The sequence below is a fragment of the Rhamphochromis sp. 'chilingali' genome, assembly GCF_963969265.1.
Source record: "Rhamphochromis sp. 'chilingali' genome assembly, chromosome: 4".
Classification (NCBI taxonomy): Eukaryota; Metazoa; Chordata; class Actinopteri; order Cichliformes; family Cichlidae; genus Rhamphochromis; species Rhamphochromis sp. 'chilingali'.
The window spans coordinates 36,006,961-36,030,275 of NC_137948.1; the positions used below are offsets into that span (position 1 = coordinate 36,006,961).

Consider the following 23,315-nt stretch of genomic DNA (forward strand, 5'->3'; position numbering starts at 1 on the left):
AACAAATATTAATGAATTCTGCATGATGTCTGATTCATTCCAGTAACATATATTGAAATTATAAACAGAGATGTGTCCTTGTTTTACACAGGAAAACACTGTGTAATGCTACATGTTGTTAGTGTTTTTTAGGTCATTGTTTTGTGGGTGACAAAGTGTGTTTGTCGGCTGTCAACCTTTGCTAGTGTTCTGGAAGAATGAGTTTATTTGAGACCTGAATGAAGTGTTTTGGTAGTTGTAGTGCATTTTGAATGTGAAATGAACTGCTTTGCCACGCTGAGGGTCAGTTAGGAGAATTGTGTGAAGAGTTTTGCAAAAGTGACCTAAGTATTGAGACATGTGTCCTAGCGTCTGTAAAAAACTGTAAAGAAGTCCAGACGCTTTTCTTTGCAAGCTCCTTTGACTACAATGACCTGGATGACTGAGAACCTTCACAGACATGAAGGTGTTTTGGCAAAAAAAGCTGGTCAAACATTAAACTGCAAAACTGAAAGTGCTGTTTGAGTCTGAACATTTTCAACTCACCACCAGAAAAAGATGCTGTTCTCCACAATATGTAAATAAGGATAGAGTATAGGCGATATCAGCAGCTGGATCAAAATGAGAATTTTATATCCCCCATAGTTGAGTATAGGCATTCACTCCAAAAGGTCACATGTTGTGGAGAAATAATGTGAATCTTTTGTGCAATCAAATGTTTTATTTTTATTTTAATAGCACAACAAATAATACATTTGTTAATAAATCTTATTCAGACACAAGTTTGCTTGTTGCTTGCTTCCTCACAAACGACCATTTCTGCTCCTTACATTCATCACCCTGAAAACAGCACAGTGAACAAATCATACTGAAACACTGTGTTTATTTCAGTTACAAAAGTTATTTTTATTTTAGGATTCATGAAACACATATATATTGTTGGCAGTACTTTAGATGAAGGCAGCATGCTGCTCTCAGACTTACACTTAAACTCAAAGGGTCTATAATCTCTAAACTGATATATGCTACAAAGAAATCCTGTCTGGGCAGCGTCTGGATTTGGACTTAAGAGCTCGTTGGCATTTCTAAAACAATAGCAAACCTGCACACCATACATTGTTTGGTTTTTTGTTTTGTTTAAAGTTGTAGATATACATTAGAGACATGGCAGATTTGCATATATTCTTCAGGGTCTGCAGTCCTTTTCTCTTCTTCTGTGCTCCTGTGAGAATCTAAAACAAAGGTCACATAAATCATGGGGTTAAATTGATGCCTGTGGGACAAAATTACTCCAACAATATTCAGGACAAATTTATTTTTCCTCTGCAAAAAAATGAAATTGAGTACAAAGCATGTGAAACTTTTCTGTCTTGTGTTGTGTTCATTTATGTCTTTTCTTTTCTCTTTAATGTTTCTGTCCATTATATGTGCAAGAACAAACTTCTGAATCACCTCTTAGTGATAAGTGTCTACAGTTTCCTTTCTCGTTTGGCTCTGGACGAAGGCAGTCGCACTTTTCTCCTCTCCCTCTTCCTTCTCTTTCCTGCTTGGCTTCTCAATGTCCTTGTCTAGTCTCGTCTACTTTTCTACTTTTGCCCTGGATGACTCTCACGGTCTGTTACAACCTAAAAGAGGAATTATGGATTTGAACAACTGGTCCCTGAATGCAATTGACACGCTCTTCTCAACGAGAAGCCTGGGCTTGAGTAAGTCCGAGTGTCCTAGAGGGACGTTCCCCTCTGGATACACAATGGACGGGTGGAGGAACTGGAGGGTCGTGTGCCTGGCGGGACTGTCAATCGAGGACATTGTAGACATCTACCTTTTCGGAACCATGATAACAGGGTTCTTGCTGTTCGGAGTTGGCTTGGCCCTGGCTTATCAAGGAAGGCGGAATTGGCTTTCCAAAACCCCACAAGGCTGCCCGCTGTGATGGAAATGATGGGACGGGTCGTGACTTCTCAAAATGGGCTCATTGAACACAGCACGGATAAGATCTTGGAGAAGCTCACGGCAGTCTCTGCTCTCTGAGCACAAGATTGATAACATCTCAGAGAAGCTCTCCAACGGGAGACTGAGAGACCAGTGACGGACTGTTAGACCAACTGTGAAATTGACATGCAGTTGTTCGCACTAAAGGAAAACCACCATCATTTCATGCAGCTACCGTATCGGTGTCAGCTGTGGTCTCAAGGCTGGAGCTGATACGTATGTATGTTCGGGGGGTCCAATTTCACTGCAGATGTAAACATTGCATGTGACAAATAAAAGGCTTGATTGAATAGCTTCAGACTTATGTTCAAAGAAAAGAAAAGAAGCCCTCAAACCTCTACTCTACTTTATGTGTTGATTTAATGAGCGAGTTCACTTTGTTTCTCTCTTCTCTCAAACGTCTAATCTCTCTTCCTCCTCTTCCTCTGTGTTTTATTCAGTCGTACCGTTTACAGCAGCGAGCAGGGCTTCTTCTTGACCTTGGCGGGCTGAGGGCAGAGGACGGCACGAATGGCCTCATCAAACACAGTCTTCAGACCACGCTGGGTCAAGGCTGAGCACTCCAGGTATTTGACTGCATCTATACATGCGAAGACACATATATGTTAATAAAAGAAGAGAAAGAACTACAAAGACAAAGTAAGAGAAGAAAGGTTTGCTGGTAGTGGAGAAGAATAAGTTCAACTTTCAAAGAACACTATAGTCAACTACAGCTACTATACTTTTACTGTGATGCCAGGAAATGAGGGGAATAACAAAAATTTGCAGAGGCAGTCAGGCTACAAAGTTCTCTAGCATCTTCATCTGCTAGTTTCATATCTTCACTGGTGAGGAGAGCTTCAAATCTTAAAGTGCTTTTCAAGCAAATAAAGTAAGAGTGACTGACCTATCTCCTTAGCCAGAGCTAGGCCCTGTGGATAGGTGATAGGCGCCAGCTTCTTGTCCTTCAGTTTCTCAATGGTATCCTTTTCATCCCTCAGATCCAGCTTAGTGCCAACCAGGATGATGGGCGTGGAGGGGCAGTGGTGACGGACCTCAGGGTACCACTGGCAGAATACAGAGTAAAGGAAAACTAAATAAGAGGCAAGAAAGGGGAACACGCAAAATCAAGGAACGTGTTAGAGGCAAAAAACAGAATCAAAGGTGGAGGGAGATGAAGCTCTGATGCCAGGTGTTACAGAAAGGTGGATGAAGGCATGAAAAACAAATGATATGCTGTAGCTATTAAAGATGAGAGAAATACATCATCCAACTTTCACCCACAGCATCAATCATTCATTCACATCAATTATTAGACCTGTTTAGGCTTTTTCTCCATTTTGTAATCCAAGTACCTATTTTTTTTCTCTATAATAAATTACTGCTTTTGTTCCGTTTGTTCTTTTTTACATTTTGTTCCTCGGCAGCTGAGAGACAGGCCTCATAAAAAACAGCCAAAACTCACCTTAGCTCTGACGTTCTCATAGGATGCCGGGCTAACCAGGGAGAAGCAGATTAGGAAAACATCCTGGATGGAGAGACAAGGAGACAAAGAATTAGAATAGCTGCTGCAGTTTTAATTAGCTGACATGTTATATAAGTTCTGTCTCTGTAACTTTATGTCCATTAGTTACTGTGTGTGCCTGTGTGAGTATGTGTGATTCTGTACCGTCTGTGGCTAGGACAGTGGGCGGAGCCTGTCATAATCTTCCTGTCCAGCTGTATCCCAGAGGCCCAGGTTGACCGGCTTGCTGTCCACCATCACATTAGCTGAATATTTGTCGAATCTGTGGGGAGAGTAGAGAAGGTCAGCGATCAGCCAACAAGTCATAGGCAACCTTTCATTTCATTGGTTATTCATTCATTCAACAATCTTTCAATTCACTGATTGTTTAACCAGTGAAACTCCTGTAATGGAGAAAAAAACAGGACCATACTTGAAATACCACTGTTCACAAAAACATTAACCAACAACATTACTTTGGTTAGTTTGACACAAAAGCCATCCTAACCATGTCTAGTAAGAGAGAATAATACATAATAAGGCAGGGCTGCCCCCGTGTGGTCTCATAGTAGAATAACAGTTTAATTTCTCATTTTTAAAAACTTGAGAAATTTCATATTCATATTCAAATGTATTCAGGCTCAAATGAAACTGATAACACAAATGTTTGCAGACACAGATGTTTTTTTTACAGAAAGAAAGAGACTAGTGTACCAGATTAATCCTGTTTTATGGCCTGTCCGAGGTCTACCCCGCCCTTTGCCTAATGACAGCTGGGATGGGCTTCAGCCTCCTTAATGACCCAGTAGTTAAAAAGATGGATGGATTTCCTGAAATAGAAAAGTCACTGAAATAACGTTAACTGTCAAACATAGAACAACTATGACAAACAGTCAACACTATCTGAGATCCTGCTGGTGGTTAGGGAGGATATACGTGATTCTGTTTGTTGTTTAAACATATTTATAGAGTTAAGAGTTCAGATTGCTGGAAGAACAACATTCACGCAGTCTGATTGCTGTTTTTCTCCCAAAATGTAGAAACACCTGCTAACCATGGCACACTCTGCTTTTCCATTAGGTCTGTGCAAATACTACTTAAGTACACTCATCCTCCTGTGCCATTAGTGATATTAACAGAGTGTATTTTTTGACATATATAATATAGTTAGTATAGTTATTATACTAGCCGTAGCTGCCCCGCTTATTTTAGACATTCACAATAAAAAAGTAAGCGATAATATTTCAATATCAAACGTCATAATTAAGGTCAACATCTAAATAATGCTGTGTACAGACTCACACAGGTGTTAAATTACAGCATAAACTTACCTTAGACCTTCCTCCGTCATTCTCCTCCTAATTGTGCTCGGAGACACAGAAAACATATCGGCAATTACCCCGATGGTTATCCAGGACAGCACTAAAGTCCTGAGTGCTGCAGCCGGGATTTCAAGACGTGGACGACCAACATTTGAAGACTGTTCTTCCTCGGCGTATTCCAAACGAACACGGTGCTGAATTGATCTTAAACTTTCGACAATGCTGTCATCGATGCTAACATCTTGAAGAGCAATTATCATCCCAAGCATTTCAGAAACATCATCTAAACGACTCAAAACAGTATCTACAGGTAAATGATCCCTCTCTATCTGATCTGCTAAAATGAGCAGAATTGACTGAAGTTCACACCAGTCCGCCATCCTCCCTGACCTTTGACCTAGCACGTTTTTGCTACCTGTGGCAGCCGTCCGCGGAGCAGGTATCCAGGAAAACTAGTCGATAGTAAACGATCAGCCAATAGGCGCAAAAGTCAAGCCCACTTGTTGTGTGCCCACCTTATTACTAAATTAGGCAGAGCACTCTGAATTGAATCAGGACATAAAGCACGGTCTTTATGTTGCTTTATTGAACACTGTCCATCTTACAACTAGCCACTTAACGGGGCTTCCTTCGGACAACCACATCCGGTTCAAAGGTCATCACATTAAGACATAGCCATATCAATACATGACACCCCCCTTTTCCTTAGATTCAAACTTTAGTTGTAATAACTTTGATGCCTTTTTTTCCCCCAACATTGAACATTCTTCTTGTCTTACTTTCTAACAATTATATAATCTAAATGTCTCACCACACATGTACCTTTCTTTTTTCAATATATACATGTCGAAATACACATATGAACTTGAAACTTGCCAAATGTAAGTTACCTCTTCACCTTAACATATTATAGTTCATTTCACCACAAAATCACGAAACCTCTCGGGTATCTTTTTAGCCCTCTGTGATCTACTTGGTCTCTCTGGCCCCTGGGAGCCCTCTTGTGGTGTTGGAGTGAAGGTGTCAGTCTTTGTGGGTGTTTCACCTTCCTCCCTTTCAGGTATTGTGTCATAGTGTCCTTCTCTGGTCTCATTTGTCTCGTATTTCTTCACATGTGTGGTATTCCGGTGATAGCGAGCTCCTGTTGGTGATTCAATAATGACTTGGTTTCCAGTTCTGCTTACAACTTTGTGTGGTGTTGCGTTGAATGGTGTTGTAAACTTGTCCACTTTGTCTTGTTGAACCAGCACTGTGTCTTCCTATTTTTATTTATTTTTTATTTTTATTTTATTTATTTTTATTTTTATTTTATTTTTCTGAAATTACACACGTTACTAACGTGTGTAATTTCAGAAAAATAGCTCTACCATTGACCAATCTCACCTGTCCTAAGGTTATTTTTCTCACCTCCTATCACTTCCTGTTCCAACACATGGTTGTGTTTTTGTGTAGCTTATCTGGATAGCCGAAATAACTAAAAACTTATAGATAACTTCTTATTTCATAGTTTAATCTTCACTTGCTTCATCCGAAGCACACTCTCTTGTATTCACTCCCTGTATTTTTAGGAATTTGCTACCTTAGCTTAGCTAAGCCAAATAACACAGACCAATTAGTTAAACTACATGAATGTCTCAAAGCCATAAAGACCTGGATGACCTCTAATTTCTGCTTTTAAATTCAGATAAAACTGAGGTTATTGTACTCGGCCCTTAAAATCTTAGAAATATGGCATCTAACCAGATTCTTACTCTGGATGGCGTTACCTTGGCCTCCAGTAACACTGTGAGGAACCTTGGAGTGATTTTTGACGAGGACATGTCCTTCAATGCACATATTAAACAACTATGTAAGACTGCTTTCCTCGATTTGAGCAACATCTCTAAAATTAGAAATATCCTGTCTCAGAGTGAAGCTGCAGTTATTACTTCCAGGTTGGACTACTGTAATTCATTATTATCAGGATGTCCTAAAAACTCCCTGAAAAGCCTTGTAGTACCATATCACCCTATTAGAGCACTTCACTCTCACACTGCAGGCTTACTTGTTGTTCCTAGAGTATTTAGAAGTAGAATACGAGGGACAGCCTTCAATTTTCAGGCCCCTCTTCTGTGGAACCAGCTTCCTGTTTGGACAGACACTATCTCTACTTTTAAGATTAGGCTTAAAACTTTCCAAAATATATAATTAGGGCTGGACCAGGTGACCCTGAATCCTTCCTTAGTTATGCTGCAATGCGGTGGGCTGCTGGGGGATTCCCATGATGCACTGAGTATTTCTTCTTCAGTCACCTTTCTCACTCACTATGTGTTAATAGACCTCTCTGCACTGAATCATACTTGTTATTAATCTGTCTCTCTTCCACAGCATGTCTTTATCCTGTCTTCCTTCTCTCACCCCAACCGGTCCCAGCAGATGGCCCCGCCCCTCCCTGAGCCTGGTTCTGCTGGAGGTTTCTTCCTGTTAAAAGGGAGTTTTTCCTTCCCACTGTCGCCAAAGTGTTTGCTCAACTGAAAGGCAGTTGTTAGAGGGTGAATGGCAGGAACACTGTGTCTGCTGCCTCTTCTCTTGCCTCTGTGTATCAGTGAGTATTCAACAACAGTTTCTATATTTAACTGCTGGTTCTTACTGCATAATTCTGTCTGTATAATATGAAAATGATTCAATGCATCGAGTTATGCCAAACCTCACAGAAACTGTGCACGGTGGGTATTCTGAATTGCTGCTCGGCACATATATGCAGACCACAGTCAGAGCCTTACCCTCTGCAGCTTGAAGTCACACAGAGGTAACCCACTCGCTCTCTGTCAGCACGCAGTCGCAGACTCGTGAGCGAGGTTTTTTTTTTCTTTTGTTTTGCTCTTCTACTCTTAAGAGCTCCATTAGCCACACAGAGGGCACAATATGTTCTGCATTGCTTCTCAAAGTTAGCATTGGTTAGTGATCATGAGCTGTTTTAGGTTTATAAATCATTGGTTTACACCACATTCCTCTGAATTAATGTCACAAATTGACAAACTGACAGTGAGATACAGTGAAGTGTGTAGAACATGTAATTCAAATCAGAGCACGAGCAGAACAAGAGCATGAAGCTGAGATCAAACTTCATTTGCTTCCATCTATAAGGTGCAGGTCACTGAGGTCTTCTGACAGAAACCTGCTGGTGGTTCCTCGTTCTAGGCTGAAAACCAAAAGAGACTAAGTGTGTCTTCAAGGCTGTTGGCTGATAATCTATGGAATGCACTAATATTACATTTGATCTCTGCGGTCTGAACATTTGAAAGAGCAGCTCTACTTATTTGTACAGGCTTAATTTTAGGTAGTGGATATTATTATTGTCTTTTAATGTTTGTATTTATTTTTATTGATTATTATTGTGAAGCACTTTCTCTATAGAAATATTTTACCTTCATTTCCCTTCTGTCACTTTATGAAAGCCAAAAGCAAAAAGAGACGATAAGTAACTTTGCATAAATGTGTGGAGCTTTGCAGCTTTGCAGTTCATAAAGCTTCATAATGACACTATGTGACTATGCAGTGTCCAATATTCAAACTGAAATGCAGTCATTAGAGAGTGAATGGCAGCAACACTATGTGTGGTGCCTCTTCTCTTTTCTCTGTGTATCAGCGAGTGTTCAGCTACAGTATCTATATTTAATGGCTCTGGTCCTCACTGTGTGTTTCTGCCTTACTTCTGAGAGCAGATATTTTACAGGTACAAAGAAAAACTGGCAGTGACCTGGTGGGCGGGGGATTCCTCTTTCAGGTGTGACGGCGAACACAGAGGTCGCTCTGCAAAAGAGAGTCATTGGAGGTGATGAATGTGAGCGACAGTATCATGTACAGCTCAGAGCAGTTTATCCACATGGACCTTCCAGCTTGTGTGGAGGCTCTTTGATCAGCGACCGCTGGATTCTGCAGCTGAAGCCAGGAGGGTGAGGAGACCAGAGCAGCAACTAAAACTTGTTAACCCAAGGAATGTCTAGTAGCCGTGTTTTTGCTATTCAGTAAAAAGTAAAATACATTCAGACAAGATGAGAAATAGAATATGGTGACCATCAGTAATCATGTTTTATGTTTGCTGTGCACATGCAGGACCATGTTTGCAAATCTAAGTGTGCATCAAGGGGGTCCGAACAAGAAGTGCAGATAACAGCAGAAGCTGAGATCTATACAGACAAAGACACCAGCACAGGCAGAGTTCATGACATCATGCTGCTGCAGCTACTAGCAGCTCTGATGTCCAACCTATAAAACTACCTGACTGTGAGTTGTGGATGTTTCTGCTTCAGGTTCATGTGTTCTGACAGATACTGACACGTCGTGCTAACTTCAGTTTTAGATTCAAATGATACTTTGATGTTCCTGTGGCTCAAAGTTTCTTGCTTTGAAGTTTTTTTTTCTTAAAGTTTCTTCTTGACCTGAGCTCTGTGCTGTGAAGTGAGTTCAGCATATGTAGAATATATTTCCTTTATCTTATCCCAACAGTGGGAATCAGGATAAGTACTCACAGGAAGCTGCTTATCAATTGAAAGCCCTGGTTATCAAGTTAACCAGGGCTTTCAATCCTAATGGATGTGGATAAACTATACTGGCAGTGCAGGTTTTAAAAAGGAAGATAAAACTGTAATATTAGAAAAATATCAAGGGTTTAAATGCATAATACAGACTGAAGGTAACAGCTGCTGCAGAAAAATCAGTGTTGTGTGTGTGTGTGTGTGTGTGTGTGTGTGTGTGTGTGTGTGTGTGTGTGTGTGTGTGTGTGTGTGTGTGTGTGTGTGTGTGTGTGTGTGTGTGTGTGTGTGTGGAAAATTGCTTAGTAGTAAAAGCACTATATGAATGTGCAAGAACTTCAGATGCTTTGTTCAATAAGACTATCAGGAGGGACTATGCGCTTACCTGCTGCTCCTTGGCAGGTAGCTCTATGCCCTCCTGGGTTTTAATTGCACCTTAGAACACACATGCATCAACACTACAATGAGCGGGTGGAGGGAGGTTTGGAGTCTTCTCCCACCCCCGTTCTCTGCGGCCTGCTGGAGCGGGAGGGCTAGGAGAAGTTGGCCGTCCGACTGCGGTCTGGGGTGTGGGGCCTCCCTGCTGCTACGGAGTCGGGGTGGTCTGCCTCTCCCCACCGCAGGGAAAAGGGTAACACCACCTGGGTCTGGGTGCAATTCCCCCCTCCAGGGGCAAGGGTACCTAGACCCGGTTTGTAGAGTACGCTTGGGGAGTGTGATCGTGTGTACAGCGTCTCTTTATGTCTGTCTCCACGTTGGTTGAGTGTGGAGTAAGTGCACATGAGAGCATGAGGGTGGGAATGGATGTTTGTGTCTGTGTGTGCCTGTATGTCTGTGTCTATATATCAGGTTGGGTATCAGACGCCACCTCTCTGGGGACACCTCAGGCCCTCCAAGATTTGGAGGCCTATCTCCACCCACCACCACTTCCCCTGCCGGTGGCGGACTCCCTCAGGTGTCGGTGCGTTGGTGGTTCTTTGTGTCTGGGGGTGGGTGTCCAGGTACACACCGGCTCACTCCTTGGTGGCCGCTTATCGGGGCCTGGAGCCTGGGGCTCGCTCGGGCCCCTTCGGAGGTGGGGTGCCCCCGGCCTCTCGGCCTGGGGCTCGGTCACTCAGGCGCAGCTGGGGGCCGGCGGAGCTCACGGGCGCGTCACTGCAACTCCCCCTGGCTTCTGCTCCGCGGCTGCTGAGTGAACCCTCATCTGGGACTCTCCTCAGCTCTTACTGGAACAGTGGCGCGGCTGCCCCTCTGTTGGTTTTCCATGGTCTCTTGTGTTCTGGGGGCCTCTGGATGTCTGGAGTTTTGACCTCCTCCATACCCGCTTCACACCCTGGAGGACGGGGCTGTGGCCCCCCCACACACTCCCTAGCAGATCGTTACATGGAGAAACCTTTGGAATACAAGCGCGCTGATCCACACAGGTATGTACACGGGTGTTCACTGCTCGTAGACCCAAATTACACCTTTCTTGGCCGCTACTTCGAAGCACATCTGTCCTGCGTGCTGCACAACAACATTGAATATTTAGTATTTACTGCTGTTTACACTTAGCTAGATTAATGCGATGGTGTTGTGTTTAGTATGTTGCTTTGTTTTTTTTGCTTGTTTTCTATTTTTCTCTCAACAGGTGATCCAGGAGATTTTTTTTCTCCCCCCTCTTTCTCACTGTCCCTCTCCCCTTCTGTTTCTCCTTTCCTTCCTCTTTCTTTCTTCCTTTCCTATCCCTCACTCATGTCTGTCCCGTCTGTAAAATCTGAAAATAAAATATAATAAATAATAAAAACAAAGATCGACCAAATGGACCAATACGGCAATGCCACGATGATCCATTTGGCAAAGTAAATCCATTGGGTATCCTTGTTGGTCTTCAGACAACAATTCTGATGGTTAAAGAACCAAATGGGACAGGCAAAAAAAAAAAAAAAAAAAAAAGACAGCAAAAATCCTGACTGACATCACGACCTATCATTACACAGGAGAATCTGATGGATCATTAATCAAGTATTTCATTTAATTAATGTTTGAAAGACAGTTTCAGCTTTTATTCTGTCAGCTGCAAACTTTCTGCTGTTTATTAGTTTAAGAGAAAATAAAACTTAATATAACAACAGAATTTAAACATAGGCTGCAAACTGAAAAATGTCTACGAAAAAATGCTATTGAAGAATTTTAGCCCCTCCCACTGTCCATGTAGTACAGTAGGAGGGTCTAAAGTTGAAAGTTTCAAGGGATCTTCCAGGAATGGTGATGCTGCTTTTCTGGACAAATGATCTCTAAGCTTGAACTTAACCAGAGGGATATAGTACAAAGAAAATTCAACAAGGCTTGGCTTACTTTGCGTTAGCTGGCTTGAGAAAACGTAAAACACCAGTCAGTGTCACGCCGCCGGGTATATCAACTTCTCTTTTAAGCTGTGCTTTCTGCTTCACGCTCCGTGCCCACGCATGTAACAAGGGCTGCTACAAAGCCCTTTAAAACAGGAAGTAGCATGTGCTGCAGTGAGCTTGAATGGTGTCCCAATGCGCTGAGCAAGCACAGTGCAAGCATGCTAGCCAGGTGTGGTGCGTGATGATAAAGTGGTGACTAAAACTCTATAAAGGACATAACTAATATAACAGCAGGTCAGGGTTACTCTTACAATTTTCTCTGGTAAGAAGTCAAAATCCTTCATATAGAACTCTGAAGTTACCTGGAGAGATGAGATCCTGCTTCATAGTACAGGCCTCAGGGCAACATTTCAAAGTTAACGTGCAAAACAATCAATATATGTATTTGTATGTAACTGACAAAAAAAGGAGAGAAAAGCGTCCAAACACTTCTTGTGTCATTCCAGAGTTGAGGTCGCAGGTTATGGTGCCACCACTGGACTAGCTAATGAGAAAAGAAGGAAGATGATTTTTAACAAATTTGTTGTATTAAGAAAAAAGAAAACAAACCATCCAAACTGTTACTTTATTAGTAAAGAGATGTTGCAGATATTTGTACTGAAATTGTATTTTTCTTCATTTCTAATGTGTTCAAAGCAAAAACAAGCTTTTCCTGTGAGCTCAGACCATTTTATTTCTTTCTGCTGCATTTCTGCATAAAATACAAATCTGCATCATTTTCTAAAAAAGTGCTTTAAGCTGAACTAATTGTCCCTTTATTTCTAGAACCTGGTGAATCACCCTCTCTTCACTGTGCAGAGACTGAGGTTGTCAGCTGTACAGAGCTCAATGATATTTTACAGAAATAATTCCCCGAGGTCCACCGAGTCAGGAGCTATCAGCACTGGTTCTGTGGACAAAGTCCTGGGAAAGATATATGTCGAGTGAGTTTGCATGATCCCTCAGCTCACAGCTGCATTTATTAAACATTCAAAATACAGAAAGATTTTATAAAACTGGGAAACTGTATTTCTGTCTTGCAGGGAGACTCTGGTGGAGGAGTGGTTCATAATGGCAGGATTTATGGTGTCTCTTCTTTTGTGGGAGATCCAGACTTTGTATGCAGAGCACCGGCTGCCTTCATGGACCTCTGTGATCCTGAGTATGCAGATTGGATCAGGAAAACTATCAACCCATAAAAAGCTGTGAGGTGTGGATAACTGTAAACAAGCTGAAATAAATAATCTTTTAGAGTTTAGCTTTGGTTTCTTTTATTCTCTTTGATATAAGCAGTAGAGGATTTCAGAATTTCTGTGTTATTTGCCAAAAGACGTTTTTTCAGCTGCACCAACACACAGTTTCTTTAGATAACTTCAACTGCAGAAAGTAAAAACTCAGCATTAAGTTTCAAATGCAGTTTTAAAGATAATGATAATATGGTGGCCCTGAAGAAAACACCCGTCAATAGAAAAAGCTGCAAAATCCTGCAAAATGTAACAGAAGTTGAATAAAACACAACGGAAATAGAAAAAAATGCAACAGGGCTGAAAAACTGAACAAACAAACAAAAAACAAACACAAATTACAACAGAAATAATAACAACGATATAAAAAAAAATAAAGTAGAAAAAAAACATTCTCATCCTAAAACTTGGTGACAAAGTGGAATATGGTAAGGAAACACTCATTTAAGTGCTGTCATTACTCAAAGGTTCCTGATAATCATGCATGAAGTGATTTCTGGAGGGGAATGAAACTTAACTGAACTGCTCCCTGTGACATTTTGACCTGTCAAACGCAGGCGTAACTCCTGTTATTCATTGTTGTATTGCAGGTCTGCTGTGCACGACGTCTGTGAATCTGAGTAATTTGGTACAGATGAAGGAATAAGACTGCTCAGATGCTTTGGGTGTCACGTAATGATCCCTCAGGTTTGGGTGTCTTTGGTGCCCTTTGATTTCAATCTACCTGCACATTGAACAGAAATCCTGCCATGACAGAACACACTAATGCCTTTTCAAGGGAGAACCGATCCTAATCTGAGCTGTCAGCCCCAAGTTCTCTGCAGTCATCAAATCAAGCATAATCTGGTTTGAACAGGCTCCCTGCCTCACTGCAAAAGCCTTTTTACCAGCTGCTGTTTGACAAACTGCAAAGCCTCTGAAGAGACTTTAGAAAGGGGGAAAAAGGATACGACGAAAAAGCTGAACAAAAAGCTATCCATGCACTGTTTAACATTTCACTTGGAGCTTATTGACTGTATTCTATCTGTGGATTGCATTATAGCTTCTCTGAGAGCTTTGCTCCCTGAAGATTTTATGATCTGTGAACGCTGAGTCTCTCTTGTGGCTGTAAACCAGTCTGCTCAGCATGGCACTGCATGGCAGAGTTTCTCTCCATTTTTTTGAATCACCTTTGCTCAGTTGTGCTCCTAACTGGTCTCCTGAGTTTGGCTGTATTCCTGGACTTTGCCCTTTAGTTACTCTTCAGTCTCTTTGACACACAGGCTGCCAAATTTGAAATAACATTTTTAGTTTTGGAAAAAGAAGAGCGTGTCTAGCAAATTCTTGCACATCCTTGTTCTTAAATAGCACTTTTCTACTCAAGCACTCAAAGTACTTTATACACCTCATTCACCCATTCATACAAGCACTTTTCTGTACCTAAGTTCTTTCTATCTAACATTCATACTCTGATGGACACATGAAAGAGCAGTTTGGGGTTCAGTATCGTGTCCAAGGATACTTTGAGATACAGATCAGATCAGGCTGCGATCGAACCTCCAACCTTCTGATCGGTACTAATTGGACGTTTGCTGCTGCACATGTAGCATCACAGCTTAGAAGATGGTGGTGTGGAAATGTGTTTCCCATTAACAATTGACTAAGAAACTCTTAGTCAAGGGTTAACGTCACTAATGTCAGTATTTTCACTGACTCTAAAAAGGCACTGATCTTCATTAGATTAGATCAACATTGTTCCTTAATCCTGAGCTGTACAGGAAAATAGATTTCTGATACACATGTACATAAACAAATAAAGAGAGATGTTTCCCACCTGCTGAGAAGACAACAAATGCATAACCTGATTACCACCATCTCACATCCTCTGATTTCTGGCACCTATAAGTGAGATTGATTTCACTGTCCTGCTGTCTTGGCCTTTAGGAGAACACAGTGAGACAGATGAAGCTTGCACCAGATGGTGGGAACACAATGATCGTGGTCTTAGACACAGCATCCACACTCTGTACATGATAGTGTGTGTGTGGTGCTGTTTGCAGGAACTTGATGAGGCTTTGCTTAAGTGGAAATCCACTGATGTTCAAGCCCCAGGGAAGTGGGCGGGGGGATAGGACCTCTGGGGCCCTCTTCCTGATGGAGCCCTACCTGACTCCTTTCACTGCTAAAGCAAGAATGGTGCCACAACTCATTGAAACAATACTTCATTTCATCAGAATCTTCAAATGATTGTGTTAAAAACAACCGCCCAGTGTACTTGCATGGCAAACATCGTGATTAGATATTCAAGAAGAGCCTCTTAAAGATGAAGGTCTGTGTCTCTTGACCTAAACACATAATCCAGTTAAATCTGATTTATGTTCATTAATGCCCCTCACACTGTAACTTAAAGTAATAAATCGGTCACTGATTAATTACAGAAGTACGTCTGTGAGCATAAAGATGTAAGCCTTGGACCATCAGGATAAAATGTGGTTGGGAAACTTAACAAGCTTTGATAAAACTTCATCAGTAGCTCAAGCAAGACCTCAAAACCTTCGATCACCACGGGTGGTTAGCAGACTGTGGTTGTACCATGCAGCCTAACAACATGCAGTAAATTGCAGGTTAAAGCAGTCTGCTTACACATTGTTAAACGAGGGAAGGGAACTAATGTGGCTGTCACATTACCCTTTTGTCCCATTTCATCCCAGGACTTGATTAAATTGCTGCTCACTTTCTACAGTACTTAAAACTGATCAGTAGGACCTGAAACTGCAAACATTCAAACATTCAGGCCAACAATCAGTTGGTGAACATATTAATCTACTACAATTAGCAAAAATGAATAAATAAACAGAAGAAAGTTAGAGTGATATCAGAGTCATGCAAGTTTTTGACCAGCAGGTTAAACTCATGCAAATTAGCTTCATCCAGGCTCATGAAAACACTGTCCTGCTTATAAACAGCAGATCATTTGTGTCAGTGTCAGGATGGTTTATATTTGAGCTTTTAGTTCACACAGAACAATTTTTATTAATTGTTTTTAGCGATTACGAAAGTCTGTGAATCCCCAAATTGTTCAGTTGTTCTCTTTGCTCCCCATGAGGTCACTTTCACCATGTGACAAAAACAACACCCCACTCTACACACTCGGGCCACCAGCAACTTTCTAAATCCTCAATAAAAAGCTGACAGGTTGCAATGACGTTCCAAATAACTTATTAAGAAAACAACTAAATACACAGAAAATTTTATGAAAATTGGTTTATTTTATATCTCATAGTTTTAAATGATGCAATAAAAATATGTATAAAACATCACAAACTGTAATATTTTACAAATGCTTACGTCCTGCTGATGCAATGGAGACATCTTCCAGTGACAGTCTTCATCAGTGTGAGTGTGAGGAGGATCCTAAACCCACCAACACAGAAGTGCATGTTCACAACTCCCTCTGTGCAGGCGGGGTCAGGACCCTCCTCACCTAGGGTGAGGAGGGTTGGTGCTGTGGCCAGTCAGGTATGAAGTGCTGAGAGTGGATCTTTGGTCCTCTGTGCAGCTCTGTCCACTCTCAGCTGCCCTGCAAAGTAATAACACAAGAAAAACGTCATTTTAACACAAAACAGCATTTTCATTGTTGGTAACTGCAGTATGTTGTTAAAAAGCAATTTTAAACCCAACGTATACACATGAAAAATATAAATAAAGCTAAACCTACAGTGCTGCTGACATAGGATGATGATTTATACCAACTATTGGAAGAATTTTGTCTTCAATACAGTTTGTTGTCAATGTGAGGTGATAACTTACATAGTTGGAACACAGCACCACTCTCCCGTTTTTCACTTGGTCATCCATCCTTCTCATCGGGTTGGTTGGGGTAAGGCTGTCTTCTGGGTGGGGTGTTTGCTCCATCTTGGACGTAACTGGAAGTAATAACAACTAAAAAACGACCTTTAATTCACAATGTAATATTAATATTAATGTCACATATCAACAAAAAAAGCAATACATTTCACATGTGCGAGTCACATGTTCTTATATCTGTAAAAACAAAGTTTAAAAACACATTCTAACATAAACTAATCAGAGTCACTGTCATCCATGGAAAGGCTAAAAGGCCTCTCCCAGAAACGTCTGACTCCAAAACTACCTGAGGATGTTGAAGGGGCATCAAACTGGTCACTCACCTTGCACCTCTTTGCACTTACCTCTTCGGTGCAGATGTCTTCTCTGCTTCTCTTTTCTGAGGAAGGAGCAGCAGAGAGAGCAGCTGAGGAAGAAGCAGCAGAGGGAGCAGCTGAGGGAGGAGCAGCTGAGGAAGAAGCAGCAGAGAGAGCAGCTGAGGAAGAAGCAGCAGAGGGAGCAGCTGAGGAAGAAGCAGCAGAGGGAGCAGCTGAAGAAGGAGCAGCAGAGGGAGCAGCTGAGGAAGGAGCAGCAGAGGGAGCAGCTGAAGAAGGAGCAGCAGAGGGAGCAGCTGAGGAAGGAGCAGCAGAGGGAGCAGCAGAGAGAGCAACTGAGGAAGGAGCAGCTGAGGAAGAAGCAGCAGAGGGAGCAGCTGAGGAAGGAGCAGCAGAGGGAGCAGCTGAGGGAGGAGCAGCAGAGGGAGCAGCAGAGGGAGCAGCAGAGGGAGCAGCTGAGGGAGCAGCTGAGGGAGGAGCAGCTGGCGGATCACCAACTGGGGCAACAACTCGAGGGAAGAATGGGGCATTGGCCTGGCCGAAAGGCGGCATGGCGATGGGGGCAGCACCTGGAGCGATAGGACGTTGCCAATCGTGCCAAAACGGCTCTGGAGGGTGCTCCCGGATGAGAGGGGAATCATCTCTCTCATCCATGGTGTCATACCCAGAGTCATCGCTAAGCCAATCCCCCCACTCTTCTGAGTCGTTCCAGTCAGATGAATTGTCAGTCTGTTCACTAAACTCTTCATCGTCTACAGGTAGGTAGGGGGGGTACTCACCATACTCACCTTGCTGTTCACCGACATCAGCATCTGGTGCTTCATCAGAAGAGGGTGAGGGTGAGAGAGGGATAAAATACCTACCATACTCACCTTGCTGTTCACCGTCATCAGCATCTGGTGCTTCATCAGAAGAGGGTGAGGGTGAGAGAGGGATAAAATACTCACCATACTCACCTTCGCTGATACGCTGGGTATCAGTGTCCTGAGCTTCACCAGAAGAGGTGGTGCTCTGGAGACTGTCATCCAGGATCCTGATGACTTCAGGAAGGCCTTCTTCTGCAGGGCGTTCAACCACATAGTCAAGACGCCCTGTGAGGAAACAATTTTTAAAATAACATTAGGAATGTAATAGACACCCAGTGTTAAAGCAACAGACCTACATCTGTTAGTTTGAGCAGAGGATGAGAGAAAAGCATTTTATGTCAGACTGAATGACACTTCTACTTGTTCAATCTTTAAGTCAAGTTTTTTAATAGAAGACCACCAAACCTCCACCAAGGCAGCTCACTCTGTGTACTTTTAAGGTGACACTATATTGACACTATATATGTCACTGTATTTTGTGTACATTCAATTTGTTTTATTTGTTCCTTGTAAGCCTTTATGCAAACACTATGTTGGAATAGGTAATGGATAATAGGTATTGATTTGTAAATAGCCGGACATGAGTAACTTATTATATAAATATACTACAGTACATTTATAACTAACCATGCAGCTCATTCTCCTGTTTTATTTACAATTCACGATGTCACACATTTTGAAAAAAGCTCATAGGTTAAATATGTGGATGCAAACCATAATGTAACATTTAGACCACATGTACCAATTGCATGTCCTAAATATATATATATATATATATATATATATATATATATATATATATATATATATATATATATATATATATATATATATATATATATATATATATATATATTTTTTTTTTTTAAATAAAAACACAACCTTCTTGGCAAGAGTTGGCAAGAATTGCACACACAAAGCTCTGCAGGTATGTCTGAAAATGATGGTCAAGTGAAAAACAAACAAACAAACAAGCAAACAAACAAACAAACAAACAGAAACTCTTAACTCAGAATCCACATTTTTAGAAATGTGCACAAGGACTGTATCTGCCATAAGGACAGATACATCTAATCTGTGGTAAACATGCTATCACTGTGTAAATATCCCTGTGTACAATATCTCTCTCTGCTATCTAATAAGGTTAAAAGCATTACCGTAACAGAAGATAGGTCTTAATGCCATTATTACTACTGTTTTCATATTCTTTTGATATTATTTTATTTGTATTTTTTTATCTTTGTGTTTTGCAGCAGAGAAAAAATATAGTTTATGTCAATAAAGTCTTTGATCCGGAGAAGAGAATGATGTCAGGAGGGGACCTGGATATGTGTGTTTACGCCTGCGTGTTCTGAGGCCATGACATCTTGAAGATGCCGTTACCACAGAAACTGATTTTTGGGCATTTTACAAATTTTAGTCCATTAAGCTATTTTTAACCATTTCATTTTAAAGAAAAGTGTCAAATTTGAAGCCTTCAAATCAAAGTAACACCTTTTTTTCATATTCATACACCAGTCGTTAATAATTTCTACACCTCTCCCGGAAAATTTAAAACATACAAACAATTTACGGGAAACAATCTTGAATACACATATTTGATCACGTTAAAACTTGATATTCACACTGGAACTTGTTAAATTATTACAGTAATTTACATTTAAAGAAATTTTCAAACGTACCTGCAGCGAAGTCCAGGTGACAGTCGGGGAGTCCGGGTCCACGGCGAGCCATCTTCAAACTTGAAAAACAAAAACAAGTACAAACGATCCACAGATGAAGTACTTGTTATGCGTTCAAGTTATATCCGCTTTTAGTAAAATGGTTTGCAAAACTTAGCTTTCCACAGGCTGAGGTTGGAGCAGGTCGAAACAAGTCCACGAGCAAGTGTAAACAGACGTTTGGAACCTTGTGCAGCATTTATATACCCTCGGCGGCCATGGTTACGGTTGTCAACGTGTACAGGTGCACGTGATAGAACTATAGGAATGGAGCTCACCACAGTGTAATTACAGTTAATTTATGGTCATTTACTGTCAGGGTGGAAGTAATGAATTACAAATACTCACGTTACTGTAATTAAGTAGATTTTTTTGGGTACTTGTACTTTTATGAGTAATTTTTCAAGTGTGTAATTTTACTCATACTTGAGTACAACTTACACCATGTAATCTACTGAGTACTACTGAGTACGCCCACAATTTGAATTAATATTCAAACCTTTCGTCTGCATTTTTGCAGCCAATAAGGCCGTGCAATCCCGACCGGCCAATTTAAGACATAAGCAAAGATAAACTCTGCTGCAGCAGCAGGCACAGGTGTCTGGAGGTGCTACATGGTGGAGTACAAACTACTTTATAGACGGAAGATTTGGAGACAAAGAAGCCAAAATGGAGACAGAGGACAACACTGTCAACCATGAAAACGACGTAGAAAAGACGGAGGACGCGTGCCCGTGGCCATACCTGGAGGAATTTTTCATGTGCAGAGGGAGAAAAGGAGACAGCGTCCAGATGCAGTGCAAACTTTGTTTGACCTCTACAGTCATTTCAGCTTACAAGACTTCAGCGTCTAATCTTAAAAAAACACATTGAGGTAAGAGGTTTTACAACTATACGTGTACAATATTGCCTTCTTATTTTTCATGTGTGTTAAGGTTATTAGTTTGGCTAAGATATTGTCACCGCCATTGGTTAGCCTGATATTAAAATAAGACGGAGCTAGCTAATGTGCGTGTGTGTGCATAATTGAGCTAAATTCGTAGGAATGTTTTAGCCTATTATTTGGATAACCACCGTCATTACAATAAATTAAATTTGTAGTCATTTAAAACTCACGGGCCTACAATCAGCTGGCCTATATAAAAAACAAAAACAAAATTTGAACACAGTGCTGAGCTGCATCTCAAATGAATCTTCCAGCTCTCAGCTGACATGTATCAGAGCCCGATGGATCAGTTGATCAGGATCATTGGCCTGATATAGGTCTATCATAGTGACATGGCTCTTAATCAGTAGGGTTATATGTTTCCCAATATGATTTTTTTTTTTTAAAGAACATAATGTGGATTGTTTTTATTTGTTAGCTGTATGGGCAGCATTTTTGTGTATGTGATCCCTTTTCTTAAATTACATTTGCTATATACACATATTTTGCTCTCTTAGTATTTTTAGAACCCGACTAATATTGAAAACTTTAGGGTGATACTGATAAAAAGGAGTTAAAAATTTAGATACTGATACATTGGTCGATACTCTTTTTACAGATAGTATACAGATTACAGAACTTAGAATGTATACAGAAATTCATGTTTTTTGCAATGATCGTTCAAAATTGGTTTACATTTGTAAATAAATACAGCAATATATCTGCAAGATTTGACCAAATTCACCACTCTTTTATACTATGCTAAACAATCAAAGATTAGCTCATGTCTAGTTGAATGATGTTTTAAAAATGTGTTTTCCTGTAGTGTTAATCACAGTGATGTTATGAAGTAATGTATGAACCTGACGTATGATAATATTTATCTCTACAGAGGAAACATCCATCGAAGATTGAGCAGTACAATATCACTGTGGCATCAACATCTCGTCAGCGAAAGACCACAGCCACACCAAACAAGCTCTCAGCAAATACACAAGCCAAGTTACCAGACCTGATGTTGAGAGCTGCAAACAAACATGTTCCACAAGCAACTGTTGACATGCTTGTCATCAATTTCACATGTGAGGGTCTACAGCCATTTGCAGTGGTAGAACAGCCATCTTTCAAAGAATTGGTTACCACATTACAACCTCAAGCCAAAGTCATCTCCAGACCCACTGTCCGTGCCAGAATCTGTGAAGCTGCTGATCACATGAAGATGACTTTGGTTGCAGCATTGGATAAAGTCAAATTGGTTGCTACCACTACTGATTGTTGGTCAGCTCATCAGAAAAATTACCTTGGAGTCACATGCCATTGGAGGAAGAGTCCCTGGAAAGAAGATCTGCAGCACCAGCATGCAAAAGATTGAGAGGGTCTCACACATTTGACATGCTTGCTGGTGCGCTTGATGATATCCATTGCCAATACAAGATTAGAGGCAAAGTTGTAAGAACCACAACTGATAGTGGATCCAACTTTGTCAAGGCCTTCCACATGTTTGGGGCACAAAATGATGCAGATGAAGCTGAAGATGAAGCAGACCCAGAAACTATTGACCTGACTGACCATATTGACTACCATGAGGCAAGTGCAATTCTTGATGAAGACTCTGGTTTGGAGTATCAACTCCCGCCTCATCAGCGATGTGCATGTCACCTGCTAAACCTTGTGGCAACATCTGATGCTGCCCTAGCAGAGAGCATGAATGAAACCTACAAGAGGCTCTCCCGTGCAAGCTTTGCAAAATGCCAGGCCATTTGGAACAAAACTCATTTGGCTAATGAAGTGGTAGAGGACAAGTGTGAACTACAGATCATTCGTCCCAATGCAACACAATGGAATTCAACCTACCTTGCCATTGAAAGGATAATACGCATCATTGATGAGAAGGGGGAAAATGACATCAGGAGCATTTGTGAGGAGTTCAAGGTGAAAATGTGAGTAAAATTGGACACCTACCAATATGGTTGCAAATTTTGTGAATTTTCCTTAATGGATGGTTAAAAACGTGAGCAGACTCTTAATATTAAATCAGAAGATCCCTATTATAGTCATGGTGGGTTTTGTTGTTGTGTCTTACAGGTTGAGTCCTGCAGAAGTTGCATTCCTTAGGGAGTACTGTACCACCATGAAGCCACTGGTGAAAGCTTCAAACATTCTTCAGTCTGAGTCCACTTCCTTTATGGGATGGCTCCTGCCAGTAATCCAACAACTACTGTCCAAACTTAGCAGGCTGGAGACATCAAGCAAGACATGTGTGCCACTCATCAGGGTGATCCGAAGGGCCAGCTCTGTTCTAGGATGCCCTCTGGACCCAGTGGAGGTGGTGAGTGACAGGAGAATGGCGGCTAAGCTGTCATCCCTGTTGGACAACGTCTCCCACCCCATGCAGGAGACTGTGACAGCACTGAGCAGCTCCTTCAGTGGGAGACTGCGGCACCCACGGTGTGGGACGGAGAGATTTCGCAGGTCTTTCCTCCCCACTGCTGTCAGACTCCACAACAAAGACTTAACAAAGAACACATGAGTATTTCACCTAATACATTGTAAGCTATTGATGGTCTGTCCTGAATACTAAACAATCCTTTTTGAGAATTTGCCGTTTTTAAATTTGTGTTCAGGAATAATCACTGAAATTTAAATAACAAAATTGTGTTATCTACTTGCAATTACAGCCTTGACATACATCAAACAACATCTTGAAACGACAGAGCATGAGAGTGAGGATCAGCAAAGA

At 41.3% G+C, this 23,315-nt stretch overlaps 2 pseudogenes across 2 annotated transcripts; one reads left to right on the top strand and one right to left on the bottom strand.

The window, feature by feature from the left end:
* Positions 1 to 948: 948 nt before the first annotated feature.
* Positions 949 to 5,423, bottom strand: LOC308395635 (ras-related C3 botulinum toxin substrate 2-like; annotated as a pseudogene). Its single transcript has 6 exons — positions 4,786 to 5,423; positions 3,620 to 3,737; positions 3,416 to 3,478; positions 2,858 to 3,017; positions 2,418 to 2,551; positions 949 to 1,211 (listed from the first exon to the last, which is right to left on the bottom strand). The product of its transcript is annotated as a ras-related C3 botulinum toxin substrate 2-like (transcript).
* Positions 5,424 to 7,311: 1,888 nt separating this feature from the next.
* Positions 7,312 to 12,858, top strand: LOC308396140 (kallikrein-8-like; annotated as a pseudogene). The gene is made up of 6 exons: positions 7,312 to 7,360; positions 8,543 to 8,711; positions 8,872 to 9,049; positions 12,127 to 12,179; positions 12,446 to 12,603; positions 12,703 to 12,858. The product of its transcript is annotated as a kallikrein-8-like (transcript).
* The last annotated feature ends 10,457 nt before the right edge of the window (positions 12,859 to 23,315 follow it).